The sequence below is a fragment of the Hyperolius riggenbachi genome, chromosome 6, assembly GCF_040937935.1.
Source record: "Hyperolius riggenbachi isolate aHypRig1 chromosome 6, aHypRig1.pri, whole genome shotgun sequence".
Taxonomy (NCBI): Eukaryota; Metazoa; Chordata; class Amphibia; order Anura; family Hyperoliidae; genus Hyperolius; species Hyperolius riggenbachi.
In genome coordinates this window covers 144,140,711-144,157,936 of record NC_090651.1, presented here as the reverse complement: position 1 = coordinate 144,157,936, position 17,226 = coordinate 144,140,711, and positions in this window count along the sequence as shown.

The window sequence follows — 17,226 nt, the reverse complement described above, 5'->3', positions numbered from 1 at the left end:
GCAGCTGTCCTCTGTTTATTTCTCTCATCTATACCAGTATTTCTGCTGTCCTTTACTAATAGTATTGTAGTTATACTGTACTAGGAGTAGGACACTCACTGACTGTCACTGTTTATAGGCTACTAGCTAGCTCCTGCGTGTGTGCACTCACTCACTGTCTGTGTGTACACACACTCTATTTCCTTCTGATTACTGATAGATTATTGTTAGTTAGTTGTACTTACTGTTACTACTTACTCTTACTGTACTAGGAGTCTAGGACACTCAGTCAGACAGTCACTGTGTTCATAGGCTACTAGCTCCTGCGTGCGGTCACTCACTGTCTGAGTGTACACACACCACCCACACTCCATTTCCTTCTGATCGCTGATTGATTATTGTAATTAGTTAGTTCTACTTACTGTTACTACTTACTCTTACTGTACTAGGAGTCTAGGACACTCAGTCACTGTGTTCATAGGCTACTAGCTCCTGCGTGCGGTCACTCACTGTCTGAGTGTACACACACCACCCACACTCCATTTCCTTCTGATCGCTGATTGATTATTGTAATTAGTTAGTTCTACTTACTGTTACTACTTACTCTTACTGTACTAGGAGTCTAGGACACTCAGTCACTGTGTTCATAGGCTACTAGCTCCTGCGTGCGGTCACTCACTGTCTGAGTGTACACACACCACCCACACTCCATTTCCTTCTGATCGCTGATTGATTATTGTAATTAGTTAGTTCTACTTACTGTTACTACTTACTCTTACTGTACTAGGAGTCTAGGACACTCAGTCACTGTGTTCATAGGCTACTAGCTCCTGCGTGCGGTCACTCACTGTCTGAGTGTACACACACCACCCACACTCCATTTCCTTCTGATCGCTGATTGATTATTGTAATTAGTTAGTTCTACTTACTGTTACTACTTACTCTTACTGTACTAGGAGTCTAGGACACTCAGTCACTGTGTTCATAGGCTACTAGCTCCTGCGTGCGGTCACTCACTGTCTGAGTGTACACACACCACCCACACTCCATTTCCTTCTGATCGCTGATTGATTATTGTAATTAGTTAGTTCTACTTACTGTTACTACTTACTCTTACTGTACTAGGAGTCTAGGACACTCAGTCACTGTGTTCATAGGCTACTAGCTCCTGCGTGCGGTCACTCACTGTCTGAGTGTACACACACCACCCACACTCCATTTCCTTCTGATCGCTGATTGATTATTGTAATTAGTTAGTTCTACTTACTGTTACTACTTACTCTTACTGTACTAGGAGTCTAGGACACTCAGTCACTGTGTTCATAGGCTACTAGCTCCTGCGTGCGGTCACTCACTGTCTGAGTGTACACACACCACCCACACTCCATTTCCTTCTGATCGCTGATTGATTATTGTAATTAGTTAGTTCTACTTACTGTTACTACTTACTCTTACTGTACTAGGAGTCTAGGACACTCAGTCACTGTGTTCATAGGCTACTAGCTCCTGCGTGCGGTCACTCACTGTCTGAGTGTACACACACCACCCACACTCCATTTCCTTCTGATCGCTGATTGATTATTGTAATTAGTTAGTTCTACTTACTGTTACTACTTACTCTTACTGTACTAGGAGTCTAGGACACTCAGTCACTGTGTTCATAGGCTACTAGCTCCTGCGTGCGGTCACTCACTGTCTGAGTGTACACACACCACCCACACTCCATTTCCTTCTGATCGCTGATTGATTATTGTAATTAGTTAGTTCTACTTACTGTTACTACTTACTCTTACTGTACTAGGAGTCTAGGACACTCAGTCACTGTGTTCATAGGCTACTAGCTCCTGCGTGCGTGCACTCACTGTCTGAGTGTACACACACTAAATTTACTTGTGATTACTACTGATTATTGTAACTGCTAGTTGTACTTCCTGACTGTTACTACTTACTTACTGTACTAGGGGACACTCACTCAGTCACCTCACCAACCAACCCACTCCATTAAAGTACCCCACTTTTCACCCGCCCTTTTACAAAACTTTTGTCTATACGCCCAAAACATTTAAGATGTCTGGAAGTGGCAGCCAGCGCGGTTTGGGCAAGGGGAAGGGCAGCAAGGGAATCAGGAGGAGAGGGAGCAGCATTGTGGCAAGCCGCGGCCGCGGGCGCGCCACCATGCACAGTTCCGCAGCAGCAGCAGCAGCGTCAGTGGCTAACATTCCTCCCATAGCCACTGGCCGTGGACGCCTTGGGCGCCGCCCAGCAGGAGCATCTGCAACTCACGCTGCAGAGACACAGCAGCAGCAGCGTGTAGCACCTGCTCCGATTTTCCTCCAGCCGGGTCGGAAACGTCCCATTGAGGAAAAGGATGCAGACACTGTGGTGCAACTCATGACGGAGGATGAGCAGCCCGCCATCAGCTCTGCATCCGAGGCCTCCACCCTCACCACCACCACCACCACCACCCCTGTTCGCAGCAGCCGCCCAGCAGGGTCTGGGGAGGAGGCCAGTTCACCGTCAGTCGCCGACCTCTCATTCAGCACTCTTTTGACCCCAGGCATGATGAGTCAATTGTCTGCTGTTGTTGGCGATTTTGAGGAGGAGATGCTGATGGGCACTTTGGGGGATGAGGGATTGGACAGCAAGACTGTGGCGACAGTCAAGCAGCCCATCCATGCATCAGGAGAGGAGTTTGGGGGGTCATCATCCCAGCAGGACATGTTTGAGGAGGGGGAGGATGATGTTGATGACCCGGTGACAGACAGAGACTGGGTGCCACCACCTCCAGGGGATGTCGTCCTCAGCAGCTCGGAGGAGGAGGAGGATGCGCTTGTGGGCCTTGCAAGGAGGCGCATCATTGCAAGCATTGGCAGCGACCCACAGCCTGCTGGTGTCTCAGGCTCAGCAGCAGCAGCAGCAGCATCAGCCAGTACCACCACCAGCCGCACCCAAGCCCCCCCCCCAACCACCACAGGGAGACAGGCAGCAGCGCTTCCATGCCGTAGGGGGATGTTTCTGTCACCAATCTGGCGCTTTTTCACCATGCCCACTGTGTACAGCAAGTACGCCACTTGCAACCACTGTCAGCGGAAGTTGAGCAGAGGTGCAGACCCCTTAAAGTTCAGCACCAGCTCGCTGATCAACCACCTTGCGGCTAAACATTTCCACCAGCATGAGGAGTTCCAGAGGCTGAAGGCATCTGGTGCTGGCAGTGGCACCACACCCATCACTGCACAGCCTTCAGCAGCAGCAACAGCAGCCACCCGCCCTCCTGCTCCTCCAGCAGCACCAGCAGGAGTGCGGAAACGCACTGCTCCTCCCCCCTCTGCAACTCCTGCCGCCGACACTGAGGCCTGTTCTGGCAGCCAGTCCTCAGTGGCCTCCTCCGCTGTGTCTGGTGATTCCCGTGTCAGCAAAAGGCCACGCCAGAGCCTTTTGAGCGAGTCCTTCCAGGGGGTGGTTAGGGCTCTGCCTCCCAGCAGCCGTCGCGTGCGGCAGCTGAACGGCTTGCTGGCACGGGCCATGTGCTCCCAACTCCTGCCGTACACGCTCGTGCAGGAGGGGAGCGACATGCGGGCGCTGCTTGCTTGTGCAGCCCCAGACTGGCAGCTCCCCAGCAGACACTTTTTCTCCCGCAAGGCCATTCCAGCACTGCACCGCTTTGTGATGGCCAATGTGGAGCGAGGGCTGGAGCACGCGGTTGGTGAAAGGGTCCACGTCACCATGGACTCCTGGAGCAGCCGCTTCGGGACAGGCCGCTACCTGTCCTTCACTGTCCACTGGGTCAGCTTGGTGGAAGGGGGTGAGGATGGGAGAGCAGCAGCGGGCACAGCAGCAGCAGCAGCAGCAACACAGTGGGTGGTGCCACCCCGCAGGGTCAGGGGAACTGCAGCGGGTTCCTCCGATCCTCTGCCATCCTCCGCCACACCTGGCCAAACCCCCCGCCTCAGCAGCAGCGTGAAGGCCCGCCACTGCCAAGCGCTGCTGCACTTGGTCAGCCTTGGCAAGACCAAGCTGACGGCAGCCCACGTGTTGGCCAAACTCCAGGAGCAGGAGAGGATTTGGCTGACCCCCAGAGGCCTCAGAGTCGGAGAGGTGGTGTCCGACAATGGGGCCAATCTGGTTGCTGCCATAGACAGGGGAAACCTGACCCACATCCCCTGTCTTGCCCACGTGCTGAACCTGGTGGTGCAGAAGTTCCTGCGCACCTACCAGGGGATGGGCGAACTGCTGGAAACGGCAAGGAATGTTGTGCGTCACTTCCGGCGCTCGGCTGCAGCCTGTGCGAGCCTGGAAGACGTGCAAAAGGAGCTGGATCTGCCACGCCATCGGCTGATCATTGACGTTCCGACTCGCTGGAACTCCACCCTGGCGATGTTGGAGCGTATGGTTGAACAGAGGCACGCTGTCAACCAGTACCTTGCCCTGGCCACTGTTTCCGCAGCTCGGAGAAGGGACAAGACCAGCAACATCCCGTCCATCGTCCCCGATGATGACTGGAGGCACATGCAGCAGGTGTGCTTTGTGCTGGCTCCCTTCCTGCAGGCCACAAACATGGTGAGCAGGGACCATGCTATGGTCTGCGAGTGGGTGCCCCTGGTTTCTCTGCTGAACAGGGCCCTCGATGGTTTGCTGGAACAGGGAGCGGCAGCCTTGGACCAGCAGGAGCGGCAACCAGCTGCGCAGTCCACCTCTGAGGGGGAGGAGGAGGAGGACTTGGTGGAGGTCCCTGACCTGGCTGCTGATGAGGGGGATCAGCACAGCGCAGCTGAGTTGGTGCGGGGGTGGAGAGAGGATGAGGCGGCAGAGGAGGAGGATGAGGACAGCACTGACGTCGATGTGCCAGCAGACGTGGCCCGCCTCTTCCCAATGGCAGCGCACATGCTGGCGTGCCTGCGCAGGGACCCCAGGGTGATCCAGATGAAGCAGAGGGAGGACATCTGGATCAGCATGATGTTGGACCCACGCCTCAAGGGGAAGTTGAGCCAGTTCCTGCCGCCTGCAGGAGGAGACCCAGCGCAACAAATAAGGAGCTTGCAGCAGGCCCTTGTTGAGCGCTTGGAGGAAGCCTTCCCCCAGCCTTCCACCCCCACTGTCCAGCAGCCAGCACAGAGGCAGCAGCAGGTGCCTGCATCCAGCAGCAGCAAGCGCCCCACAGACCTGCTGTCTCTCAGCCACGAGCTCTACAGGACTGTAGAGGCTCCGGCAGCAGTGACTAGAGAGGAGATGCATGCAGCAGCATCCTCCTCCGGTCACAGCCAGCGCCTGACCCGCATGGTGGCTGACTACATGGGGTCGTACAGCGGGCTTGACAGCGATGCCCCTGTTGATCCCATGGAGTATTGGGTCAAGCGCATGGAGATCTGGAGCGAGCTAGCGCAGTACGCCCTGGAAGTGCTGTCCTGCCCCCCTTCCAGCGTGCTGTCCGAGCGCTGCTTCAGTGCAGCTGGTGGCGTGGTCACCGAGAAACGCTCACGTCTGTCTCACAAGTCTGTGGACAGACTGACGTTTCTCAAGATGAACCAGGCGTGGGTGGAAGGCGAGTTCCTGGCCCCTGTTGTCGGCGAGAGGGGGACATGAACTGGCTGCCGGAACCATCGTTAATGTGCCTTACCACCCTTTACCACCTCCTGGCTCCTGCTCACTAAGCCAGCCTGGTTCACTTTGACTATTACGTCGCCTGCAGCCACACATTTTACACCTACAGTGGGCTGCTGTGTACTGCCCTTCTGCTGTCTGTCTGTGTTTCCCACTGCCAGGGTACACAGAATTACCTTCTTCTGCTGCCACTCTGCCACCAGCTATTACGTCAAACAATAGCTATATTGGTTGCAAAACCGAAACCAAACAAACCATTAAAAAAAAAAAAGGTTTAATTTTTCTGAGGTGCCCGGGTTGAAAACTGTGTTGTTCCAGTTGTGTATTGGACACAATGTGGACTGCACGACCGCTGTCTGGGACCTCCTGTTGTGTTTATTTACGGCCCTGGTATCACCGCTAGGTACCAGGGCTATTATGTCACGCTGCCTACCTGCTGCCACACTCACACTGCTCCTCCATACCTCCTCCTGCTGCTGCTGCTGCTGTCTGTCTGTGTTTCCCACTGCCAGGGTACACAGATGATTTACCTTCTGCTGCCACTCTGCCACCAGCTATTACGTCAAACAATAGCTGCTCGCCTACTCCTCCATTCCTCCTCCTGCTGCTGCTGTCTGTCTGTGTTTCCCACTGCCAGGGTACACAAAATTACCTTCTTCTGCTGCCACTCTGCCACCAGCTATTACGTCCAAAAATAGCTAAATTGGTTGTAAAACCAAAAACCAAAAAACCATTAAAAAAAAAAAAAGGTTTAATTTTTCTGAGGTGCCCGGGTTGAAAACTGTGTTGTCCCAGTTGTGTATTGGACACAATGTGGGCTGCACGACCGCTGTCTGGGACCTCCTGTTGTGTTTATTTACAGCCATGGTATCACCGCTAGGTACCAGGGCTATTATGTCACGCTGCCTGCCTCATTGACTGCATGCTGCCACACACTCATCCTCCTCCTCCTGCTGCTAAATTTACCTCCTGCTGTCTGTGTGTTTCCACTGCCAGGGAGCACATACAATGGCGCTTCCAACATGCGTGCGCCACCAGCTATTTGTTGTTACGCTCAAAAATAGCTGCATTTCTTTAAAAAAAAAAAAATGAAAAGAGAAATAAGTGACGAAGAAGACGATATAGAAGAAGATGAAGAAGAAGAAGAAGATGAAGAAGATGAAGAAGAAGATGAAGAAGATGAAGAAGAAGATGAAGAAGATGAAGAAGAAGATGAAGAAGAAGATGAAGAAGATGAAGAAGAAGATGAAGAAGAAGAAGAAGAAGAAGAAGAAGAAGAAGAAGATGAAGATGAAGAAGATGAAGAAGAAGATGAAGAAGATGAAGATGAAGAAGATGAAGAAGAAGATGAAGAAGATGAAGATGAAGATGAAGAAGATGAAGAAGAAGATGAAGAAGATGAAGAAGAAGATGAAGAAGAAGAAGAAGAAGAAGAAGAAGAAGAAGATGAAGAAGAAGATGAAGAAGATGAAGATGAAGATGAAGATGAAGAAGATGAAGATGAAGAAGATGAAGAAGAAGATGAAGAAGATGAAGAAGAAGATGAAGAAGAAGAAGAAGAAGATGAAGAAGATGAAGATGAAGAAGATGAAGAAGAAGATGAAGAAGATGAATATGAAGAAGATGAAGAAGATGAAGAAGATGAAGATGAAGAAGATGAAGATGAAGAAGATGAAGAAGATGAAGATGAAGAAGATGAAGAAGAAGATGAAGAAGATGAAGAAGAAGATGAAGAAGAAGAAGAAGAAGAAGAAGAAGAAGATGAAGAAGATGAAGATGAAGAAGATGAAGAAGAAGATGAAGAAGATGAAGATGAAGAAGATGAAGAAGATGAAGAAGAAGATGAAGAAGATGAAGATGAAGAAGATGAAGAAGAAGATGAAGAAGATGAAGAAGAAGATGAAGAAGAAGAAGAAGAAGAAGATGAAGAAGATGAAGATGAAGAAGATGAAGAAGAAGATGAAGAAGATGAAGATGAAGAAGATGAAGAAGATGAAGAAGAAGATGAAGAAGATGAAGATGAAGAAGATGAAGAAGATGAAGATGAAGAAGATGAAGATGAAGAAGATGAAGAAGAAGAAGAAGAAGATGAAGAAGAAGAAGAAGATATAGAAGAAGAAGAAGAAGATATAGAAGATAAAGAAGAAGAAGAAGAAGAAGTATATACAGTACTGAACAAAATTCTGGACACAACTTCTCTTTTCACCTTTTTTTTTTTTTAAAGGAACATCCCCACATAATCACTTGCTGTTGTCACTTGGAAAAAAATATGTTTCTTGCATCATTAACCCTCAAAACAAGTGTTGGGAAGCTATTTAAGGCCAATTCGAATAGTCAGCTCGAATAGTTAGCTCGAATACCGACTCAAATAGTGAGCTCGAAGTCCGAGGTCGAATCGAATAGTAAAAATTATTCGACTCGAATATTCGACTGACCTCGAATAATTTACTATTCGAATTCGACCAAACTCGAATTTTAAAAAGGGGTATTTGAGCATCACTAATAGCTATATTGGTTGCAAAACCAAAACCAAACAAACCATTAAAAAAAAAAAAAAAGGTTTAATTTTTCGGAGGTGCCCGGGTTGAAAACTGTGTTGTCCCAGTTGTGTATTGGACACAATGTGGGCTGCACGACCGCTGTCTGGGACCTCCTGTTGTGTTTATTTACAGCCCTGGTATCACCGCTAGGTACCAGGGCTATTATGTCACGCTGCCTACCTGCTGCCACACTCACACTGCTCCTCCATACCTCCTCCTGCTGCTGTCTGTCTGTGTTTCCCACTGCCAGGGTACACAGATGATTTACCTTCTGCTGCCACTCTGCCACCAGCTATTACGTCAAACAATAGCTGCTCGCCTACTCCTCCATTCCTCCTCCTGCTGCTGCTGTCTGTCTGTGTTTCCCACTGCCAGGGTACACAGATGATTTACCTTCTGCTGCCACTCTGCCACCAGCTATTACGTCAAACAATAGCTATATTGGTTGCAAAACCAAAACCAAACAAACCATTAAAAAAAAAAAAAAAGGTTTAATTTTTCTGAGGTGCCCGGGTTGAAAACTGTGTTGTCCCAGTTGTGTATTGGACACAATGTGGGCTGCACGACCGCTGTCTGGGACCTCCTGTTGTGTTTATTTACAGCCCTGGTATCACCGCTAGGTACCAGGGCTATTATGTCACGCTGCCTACCTGCTGCCACACTCACACTGCTCCTCCATACCTCCTCCTGCTGCTGCTGCTGCTGTCTGTCTGTGTTTCCCACTGCCAGGGTACACAGATGATTTACCTTCTGCTGCCACTCTGCCACCAGCTATTACGTCAAACAATAGCTGCTCGCCTACTCCTCCATTCCTCCTCCTGCTGCTGCTTCCTGTCTGTGTTTCCCACTGCCAGGGTACACAGATGATTTACCTTCTGCTGCCACTCTGCCACCAGCTATTACGTCAAACAATAGCTGCTCGCCTACTCCTCCATTCCTCCTCCTGCTGCTGCTGTCTGTCTGTGTTTCCCACTGCCAGGGTACACAGAATTAACTTCTGCTGCCACTCTGCCACCAGCTATTACGTCAAACAATAGCTATATTGGTTGCAAAACCAAAACCAAACAAACCATTAAAAAAAAAAAAAAAGGTTTAATTTTTCTGAGGTGCCCGGGTTGAAAACTGTGTTGTCCCAGTTGTGTATTGGACACAATGTGGGCTGCACGACCGCTGTCTGGGACCTCCTGTTGTGTTTATTTACAGCCCTGGTATCACCGCTAGGTACCAGGGCTATTATGTCACGCTGCCTACCTGCTGCCACACTCACACTGCTCCTCCATACCTCCTCCTGCTGCTGTCTGTCTGTGTTTCCCACTGCCAGGGTACACAGATGATTTACCTTCTGCTGCCACTCTGCCACCAGCTATTACGTCAAACAATAGCTGCTCGCCTACTCCTCCATTCCTCCTCCTGCTGCTGCTGTCTGTCTGTGTTTCCCACTGCCAGGGTACACAGATGATTTACCTTCTGCTGCCACTCTGCCACCAGCTATTACGTCAAACAATAGCTATATTGGTTGCAAAACCAAAACCAAACAAACCATTAAAAAAAAAAAAAAAGGTTTAATTTTTCTGAGGTGCCCGGGTTGAAAACTGTGTTGTCCCAGTTGTGTATTGGACACAATGTGGGCTGCACGACCGCTGTCTGGGACCTCCTGTTGTGTTTATTTACAGCCCTGGTATCACCGCTAGGTACCAGGGCTATTATGTCACGGCGAGCTGCCTGCCTCATTGACTGCCTGCTGCCACACACTCATCCTCCTCCTCCTGCTGCTGAATTTACCTCCTGCTGTCTTTGTGTTTCCACTGCCAGGGAGCACATACAATGGCGCTTCCAACATGCGTGCGCCCACCAGCTATTTGTTACGCTCAAAAATAGCTGCATTTCTTTAAAAAAAAAATTGAAAAGAGAAATACGTGAAGAAGAAGAAGACGATATTGAAAAGGAAGGAGAAGATGAAGATGAAGAAGAAGAAGAAGATGAAGATGAAGAAGAAGAAGAAGATGAAGAAGAAGATGAAAAAGAAGAAGAAGATGAAGAAGATGAAGAAGATGAAGAAGATGAAGAAGAAGAAGATGAAGAAGAAGAAGAAGAAGAAGAAGAAGAAGAAGAAGAAGAAGAAGAAGAAGAAGAAGAAGAAGAAGAAGAAGAAGAAGAAGAAGAAGAAGAAGAAGAAGAAGAAGAAGAAGAAGAAGAAGAAGAAGAAGATGAAGAAGACAATATAGAAGAAGAAGAAGAAGATATAGAAGAAGAAGATCGAGAAGAAGAAGAAGAAAGATAAAGAAGAAGAAGAACAAGTATATACAGTAACACTACTGAACAAAATTAAGGACACAACTTCTCTTTCCACATTTTTTTTTAAAGGAACATCCCCACATAATCACTTGCTGTTGTTACTTGGAAAAAAAGAGGTTTCTTGCATCATTCACCCTCAAAACAAGTGTTGGAAGCTATTTAAGGCCAATTCGAATAGTCAGCTCGAATAGTTAGCTCGAATACCGACTCGAATAGTGAGCTCGAAGTCCGAGGTCGAATCGAATAGTAAAAATTATTCGACTCGAATATTCGACTGACCTCGAATAATTTACTATTCGAATTCGACCAAACTCGAATTTTAAAAAGGGGTATTTGAGCATCACTACTGCCAGCATTAAAAATGTCTCCATGTGATAAATGTCTGAATGTAAATCAGGGAGAGGAAAGATTTTACAATGGGCAAACAGTGACTAAATCATCTATACATAATTATTGTAAAAATTAAGCCCTTTTGTATTACATTATGTTCACTGGAGTTCCTCTTTAAGGTAAAGTTTCTTAATCCTCTTGCATTTGACCTATCTTGTAAAAGGCTTCACATCATGGACAACCAACCACAGAGTCTTAGGACTTACACCTTCCTGAATGAACACTGTACTCACATTTAGCAGAAAAAGACCTTGTAGGCATTAAAATAAAATAAAATAACAACGATCACAGGAGCGATCAGAGACCATCAAAAGACTGCCCTGTGTATAACAAGAAAAGGGGGTAAGATTCATTTGTGTGCTAAGTTGTATAGCTGTGCAGCGAACTGTTAAAACTGCACAGCGCTGAATTGTAAAAAATGGCCTGGCCACTAGGGGGTGTAAGTCTGTGGTCCTGAAAAGGTTAACGCGTGGTCCACGAGGAAGCTGCAAACAAAACAAGAGTCATAGGAATTGAAATTAAATGATCATAAGTTTAAAGCCTAATATAACCCAGCATTTCATCTTTCCTCTAAAACATTATTTACACCATATTATATGCAACCAGCATTATTTTTTACTAGACCACCATTCAAAGGGTTACACACAGAGCTTGAAAGTTCAGTGCAGTGAAATGTGGATGCATCCGAAGTTGTAGATTATGTTATCTTGTGTTTACTTAAATGTATCAGGTGAGGAATGTGACACATTATCTGACTGTGGAGAAGCTGCTGGAGACAGAGAGACACTGAAAACATGTCTGCTTGCAATACAGCAATGAATAAAACCAGTTATTAATAAAATGCAAAGTCAGCTCACAATGCAAAAAACTGTACTTTTGGGAACCTATAATTTCTAAATTAATAATAAAACTTATGCACAAATGCAAATATGATAACCGTATGGCATATAAAAATTAGGGAAACATGTTTTTATCGAATATTATGTCAGGGTTTTAAACTGTCTGGCAGGCCAGGTACCCATCAGATTTTATGCTGCACTACCTGCACTTTTGGGCTTATATTGTGTAGATCCTCTAAAGTTTACCCCTACATGGTCAATATATCCTGGACTTGTTCATTTGACTGTTGTTCTACCAGTGATGCTCGGATACCCCTAATCTAGAATTAGAGTAAATCCAGCGATGGCAGAATAAAAATCCGGATATGCCATGATGATGATGCGGATTTGAATTGGAGCTCTGACTTCGACTCGGATTTTAGCCGTGATTAAATGTAGAATCCGTAATTATGGCTGTGATCACGGATTTGACTTTAACGTTAATAGCAATACATGCTATATGCTACAATCACCAAAATTGCATGGATTATAGGTGATCAGTTGCTACAACTTAACAAAAATTCAAAAAGAACTTTTAGTTTTTGAGAAAACTGATTTTAAAGTTTTTTTAATGAAAAAAGTATTCGTGATTAAAAACCCACCAAAACCCGCTGACTTTAGTGGTTAATAGCAAAGCCTCTTACATGCTAGAAACACCAAATTTGCCAGATAAGTTAAAGAGACTCTGAAGTCTCAAAAAAACTATGTTTTTACTTAACTAACTTGATAAGCACTAATGCCCTACCTAAAACGCTGCATCCCCGTGGCTGAAATCACTATTAAACCCCCCGAAATCCCTGGGGGGAGATTTGGGCAATGCTTCCTGTAGAGGCAGAGCTTTGAGCAGTAGCTCTGCCTCTACTCCCATCAATCGGCGGTATTCACCGCCTCTCCCCGCCCCTCTAAGTCTTCTTTCACTGAGAGGGGTGGGGAGAGATGGCGATTAGCGCTGATTGACAAGAATGGAGGCAGAGCTGCAGCCGAAGCTCTGCCTCCCCCAGCAACAAAATCCACGACCAAGAAAGTTGTGGATTTTTGCACGAGAGTTTGGGGGGTTTAAAAGGGGTTTCAGCTGCGGAGATGCAGCATTTTAGGTAGGGCATTAGTGCTTATCAAGTTAGTTAAGTAAAAACTTTTTTTTTTTTGGAGACTTCAGAGTCTCTTTAAGAAGAACAGTGGGAACAAGAGGAAAAAAAATCAAAAAGACCTTATGGTTTTTGAGAAAATTGATTTTAAAGTTTCAAAGGAAAAAAGTATACATGTAAATGCGGTAAATACATTAACTGTCATTTACCGCATCTAACTGTATACTATTTTCCTTTAAAACATTAAAAAAGTTTCTAAAAAAAACTATAAGGTCTTTTTGAATTTGTCCCCCCTTGTTCCCACTGTTCTACCTAACATATCCTGCAAATTAGGTGTTTATAGCGTGTAAGGGCTTTGCTATTAACCGTTAAAGTTGTCGGGTTTTCAGGTGATAATCACGGCCATGATCATGGCTAAATCCGTGATCACGAGCCGGATTTGGAAGACGATCACAAGTGCATTCAGAACTGAATCCGAGAACAAGAGGTGATCACAAATTCGGAATCTGACCTCGTGATCAGGAAAAATAGCTCGTGATCATGGGTTACCCGTAATCACGAGGCCGTGGAGAGCAACACTGTGTTCTACTGTTGTTAACAAATTGGTTGGCATAATTCACATATGAAGCCTACACCTTATAATACAAAGTGTAATCATTTAAGAAATATGTACAATTTCAAAAGCTTTTCTGTTTTTTTTGTTTTTTTTTTACCCTGCCATTGAAAGTAGAGCACTTTTGAAGGAAACACATCTAAATACAATGTTTTTGCTCAAAGTTACTATTAGATGATCTCAGAAAGGGTGAATGAAACTTCCATTTGGAAGTGTCTTTGGTCTCCAGTGTTTCACAATCTGTATGTATATTCTTTATCATTATTCATCCCTGTTATCGTCTAAAACCATGGTACTTTTTTTTCATCTGTGCGCAAACAGATTTTCAAGGCTATGCTTTCCACTTTCCAAAATAACACCCCTTTTATTTTGACCCATAGGTTTTTCATCTGAGAAATTCTGGTCCAAAAGAGGAGTCACATAGGAACAAAATTCCTTGCATTCACAAAAAAGGATAAATACAAATTCCCAAAGGAATTTTTTTTTTAAGATTCTCACATTTCACAAATGCAAACTGACGTGCAAAAAGAATTAAGAATCAGTTCTGATGCGATCATTCCCTATATGCCAGGAAGTGTTAATCATACGTTAGAAACACAATGGCATCAATTCACAAAGCTTTTCTCCAGTCTTTATTGTGGATTCTGAGTCATAGTTACATAGAGATTGATTCATAAAAGTTCAGTGAAGTTGTTGTGCACAGACAGCACATAGAAATGTTACCAGTACATTTACCAGGTACGTACTGCAGATAGCACAACTCGCGTTACCTAGGTAATGCACACGTTGCTAGCATATCCTGCATTATGCTACTTGCATAATGTATGTTGTTAGTGTAACTCACGTTACACATGTAATTTATGGTATCCTTCCAATACGTGTTTTACCTAGATAATGTGAGCACAAAGTGCGTTACATACCTGTCGTAAATATCAGTAAAGTTGTTTTGTGCACAGGAACATAGTAAGAAAGAGAAAAAAAATTGTATCTTCCCCCATCTCTAGCTAGTCTTACAGTTCAGGCCTCGTTACATGCACGCCCATACCAATGGATACACAGTCAATTGTGAGGGCGATTCCAATGTACAGTTCCTTCAGACACTCTGATCAGTCCCACACTCTTGGCAACTGAATCCACTCCACAACCAAGTTCACGGGAATAGGACTCCAGAAAGGAACCAAAGAGAAACAAAAAACATAAAATGATATCATAGCATACAGGGATGCGCAGAAACGACGCCAGTGCGAATTTACGCATCATAGTTCGCATTTACGCATCATCAGGCACGTGCAGAGGGGGGTGCTCTGGGTGCCCAGGCACCCCCCCCCCCCTTTTAAAATATTCAAAAAAAGGCCCCTCTCGGCGCGCAAAATAAGCCCCGCCCCCGACCTCGATAAGCCCCGCCCACCCACGGGAAGCTCCGCCCCCGCCTGGGGCACTTTGCAGTGAAGAGGCCCAAACAGGAATCTTAGTGTGGCATACTGACCTCTCCCTCCACCTAGGACCCATACTGACCTCTACCTCCCCCAGCACCCATAGTGACCTCTCCCTCCACCTAGTACCCACAATGACCACTCCCTCCCCTAGCACCCACAGTGACCTCTCCATCCACCTAGCACCCACAGTGACTTCTCCCTCCACCTATGACTCATACTGACTTCTCCCTCCCCAGTACCCACAGGGATATCTCCCATCACCTAGCATCCACAGTGACCTCTCCCTTACTCAGCACCCACAGTGACCTTTCCCTCCATCTAGGACCCACAGTGACCTCTCCCTCCACCAAGCACCCACAGTAACCTCCAGGGCCGGTTTAAGCAACAATGGGGCCCCAGGGCAAAATAAACCTGGGGGGCCCCCCCAACATATACCCCGGAACAAAAATCGGCATTAAGAGACCTTTTTTGCAGCTGGTATAGTCAGGGTGTGAAGCCCCAATCGGTCGGAGCTCCACATTCTGGCTATTCCAGCCTGCATGGGGGACAAGGGGTTAAAAAGTTTCAGGAGGGGGGACCCCACAATTTTTTTTTTAAATTCCCACACTCTAAACATAAAAAAAAAAAAATTGGGAAAATAGGAAAACATGCCAGGGATCTTCATACAGCCATATTGCGGCTGTATAGCGATCCCTGGCCAAAGCGCTGTGGCTGCGTATAGACCCCCTGGAAACCCCGTCAGGAAATTTATTGCGCTTTCGTTTGATGCATGTAAAATTACACTACCGTTAGGTTTGCTACTAAAAGTGACATTTACCGCATTTAAAAGTATACTTTTTTTCCTTCGAAACTTTAAAATCGATTTTCTCAAAAACTATAAGGTCTTTTTGAAAAATTGTTTTTTCCTCTTATTCCTAATGATCTCCTTAACATACCCTGCAAATTTAGGGTTTCTAGCATTTAAGGTGGATGTGCTATTAACCATTAAAGTCGGCAGGTTTTTAAATGTGTTTTTTTTTCCTTTGAAACTTTAAAATCGATTTTCTCAAAAACTATAAGGCCGATTTTGAAAAAAATTTTTCCTCTTGTAGCCACTGGGGGCCCCTACAAGCTCTGGGGCCCTAGGGCAGCTGCCTCCTTTGCCTTAATGGTAGCGCCGGCCCTGGTAACCTCTCCCTCCCCCAGCACCCACAGTGACCTCTCCATCCACCTAGCACCGGCCACAGTGACTTCTCCCTCCCCCTAGGACCCATACTGACCTCTCCCTCCCCAGTACCCACAGTGATATCTCCCATCACCTAGCACCCACAGTGACCTCTCCCTCCACCTAGCACCCACAGAGATCTCTCCCTCCACCTAGCACCCACAGTGACCTGTCCCTCCACCTAGCACCCACAGTGACCTCTCCCTCCACCTAGCATCCACAGTGACCTTTCCCTCCACCTAGCACCTACAGTGACCTCTCCCTCCACCTAGCACCCACAGTTACCTCTCCCTCCACCTAGCACCCACAGTGACCTCTCCCTCCCCAGCTCTAGCAGTGATCCTGCCTACCCCAGCACCCACACTGACCTATCCCTCCCCCAGCACCCACAGTGATCTTTCCCTCCCCCAGTGGCTAGTCTCCTGTCCCCTGCAGCACCCACAGGGACCTCCCAACCCCAAAACAGCACCTGCAGTGATCTCTCCCATTGCCAGCGCCCACGACGACCTCTCCCAACACCCAGCATCCACTCCCTCCTCCAGTAACTACACTGACTATCCCAGCACCCACAGTCCACCTCCCCTTCCTCCAGCACCCATACTGATCTCTTCCTTCCACAGCACCCACAGTGAATTACCCTTCCCCCCAGCACCCATACTGACCTCTACCTCCCTTTGCAGCAACTATGTCATTCACAGCAGTACCCATAGTGACCTCCCCTTCCTCCAGCACCCACAATGACCTCTACCTCCCCCAAGACACACAGTGACCTCCCCCAAAGGACCCACAGTGACCTCCCTTTCCTCCAGCACTCATATTGACCTCTACCTTCCACAGCACCCACAGTTACTCCCCCCCAGCACCCACAGTGACCTACCCTTCCCCCAGCACCCACACTGAGCTCTACCTCCCCCAGCAACCACACTAACCTCTACCTCCCCTAGCAGCAACTATGCCATTCATAGCAGTACCCACAGTGATCTCCCACCCCCTGCACCCACAACAATCCCACCAATATTCAGCACCCACATTACACTCAACCAGTAACCCCCACTATAGCAAGCACCCAGTACTTGCACCCTGCACCCAATACTCACATCCGGCCTCAATATGGCACTTAGTACTTGCATCAAATAGCCACATGACACCCAGTACCTGCACCCCTTCACCCTATAGCGGACACCCAGTACTCACACCCACACCACATG